Source organism: Lasioglossum baleicum, unplaced genomic scaffold (assembly GCF_051020765.1).
Source record: "Lasioglossum baleicum unplaced genomic scaffold, iyLasBale1 scaffold1983, whole genome shotgun sequence".
NCBI classification, from domain to species: Eukaryota; Metazoa; Arthropoda; class Insecta; order Hymenoptera; family Halictidae; genus Lasioglossum; species Lasioglossum baleicum.
The window spans coordinates 17,501-20,000 of NW_027471042.1; positions in this window are offsets into that span (position 1 = coordinate 17,501).

Genomic DNA, 2,500 nt, shown 5'->3' on the forward strand with positions numbered 1-2,500 from the left:
CCGTCTTTGCCACAGTGCCCGCATGTGTCAATCTTTGCCTTGCAGTGCTTTGAGACGTGCCCAAATGCTTGGCATTTGAAGCATCGACTCGCCGCTATATAATCTCTAACGCCGTGGGCGTTGAATCCTATGAAGACCCGGTTCCTGCTCAACAGGATCTTCCGGGTCTTTGGGGACGTCTCTGCCACCCAGTTGGTGGTTTCCTGGTCTCTTTTGCCAGTTTTGAAGAGGAGTTTAAACTCCCCTTCTAAATTTTCCTCTGAGTCCTGCTCGAGGTTCTGATTTCTTATTGCTTTCAGGAGTTCCTCCTCTGCCGTGTCAGAGGGGACTCCAAATATTATTATTTTCGGTCTCCTCCTAGGGAGGGGACCGATCTCTACTTTTTCCCTTAATGCCTTGTTTTTGAGGACTTGCTCAAGGTCCTCTTTTCTTTCGGTCTCTATGAGAATTCCGGAATTCGCAAGTTTCCTCACGTTCCGGATTCTTATTTTCTGTTCTGTCGGGTTTATGAACTCCGACAGAATCTTTTTTGTCTCGTCGCTATTCGAGATCTCACTACCCTTTGCAGGGTAGATTGCCGCTATCGGTTTAGACTGCTGTATAGCAGTTTTCTTTGCCACTTGCCTTGTTCTCTTGTTGGACTTTATTATGTCCGAGTACAGTAGTGGCTTGGGGGCCGGAGCCTCCTTGACACCACTGCGTTTCTCGGACATAAGGCTGTCCAACTTTGCGGAGAGCTGATTCAGCTTCTCTTCCAGTGGTTTCTCTTTTTGTAGCTCTTCGAGCTTGTCTCGAAGTTCCTTGTTTTGTCGAGTTAACTCGGCCCTCATTTCTAGGAAAATTTCCTCTTCATTTTTAAAACTATCTCTTAACTCTTCGAGAATAGTTATTGACCTGGCGCGCTGCGCCGTCGGCATTGCCACTGCCTGGAGAAGTGTCTCTAGCTTTTGAAGCGGGGTTTGGATAAGCTGCCCCTCTAATATTGGTAGTCTCTCTAGTTTAACGGTGACGGGTCTTATAGCCCCGTCATCCGATTGTGTTTGTTCCTTTGGGAACTTGCTCGGTATTGACTCGATTGAGGAGTCCGAGTCACTGAAGCATACTGCTTCACTTACAACTTTCCTTTTCCCTTTTTTCCTTTTAGTGCCGCTCCGGGGTCCCAATCCGGATTTCATTGCTGCCTTGACCAATGTTCTCAAATCAGTGTTTGAGGATACGTCTGAGTTGTAGTAGTCGTCGTAGTCGTATTCGTAGTCGCTAATTCCGGACAGAGAGTCTGAGTCCGTATATGTCCCTTTCACATATGATTTTGTTTCTTCCATTTGTTTGCTTTTAGTTGTCTTTTTTGGTTTCTCTTTCGTTTCTTTATTGGCCTCTGCTATAGCCTTTTCTCCAACTCTATTCTCCTTCTTTTCTCCCTTCTTCGTCTTGTTTTTGTTGTTTTTTGTTTTGGTTTGTTTATTATCTTGTTCCATGTTATTCCCACGAGTTGGGACGAAAAACAGTCACTCCCCGGGTGACGCCCTTTCCAGGGAGAAGGCTTATACAACAGGGTTCGCCTTAGTCCTGAGGTTTAGCCACTAGGCGATCAGTGCTCCCACCGATCATCGACGTTCGTGCAGGGAACGTCGACCCTCTTTCACCGCGGTCTCCGGCTTAGAGGTCGGGATTTGTTGAGGGGTTTTTCTCCCCGCGGTCCGACACACAATTAAGGTAAGACCCTCGGTCTCACTCCCGTGACGTACCACCGGGTTACGCTCCGGTGGGTCGTTGCCACGGCGAGGAGTTTTCCGATTTTGCGAGTGCCACGGTGATCGCAAGCGATCACTCACGTAAGAGCACTTCCAACCAGAGCCCCGTTCGTCACCCGAGGGTGTCCAGGTCCTACCACTTGGAGGAGGGGTTGGCGCACCAGGGAATAAAACCCTGGACCTTCTAGGACCCAGTAGATAGGGACATTTATTGTGCATCCGGCCACCTCGAAGGTAGCATCGGATATGCTTCCTCGCCGTTAAGGCATACGCATAGCATAAATTTTACATCTAAGTTTAGCGAGGCGGCTCCACTGTTCAAGTAGAACGGGCGATGGAAAAACCCAGCAGTGCCACCGAGACGTATGCAGTGGACGAGTTCTTTGGCCGCGTGCGTTTGTGGGAGGATATGGTATTCCTCGCCCAAGCGCCGCGCTCACGGGGAACCACGGGAAGGCGAACTCGCTGCGTGCCGCTTGCACGCACACCCGACCCTTTCGGGCGATGGAGATGGGGAGGGGAGGTGAGAGAAGGTTGAGAAGGCCACATGCTTCGACGGGATAGTCTGGCATTGCCTGGTGAGTTGAAATAGGTGGGACGTTCACCTTGTCATTTCATATCTCTTTAGTTACTTGTTTCTCTGTACCACACTCTTTTGCTGCATGCGGCATCCGTTGCCCTGCCATCAGCGGCAGGGATTGGGTAGCTCACGACATGTAGCTTTATGGGTAAACGCCGTGTAGCTTAAC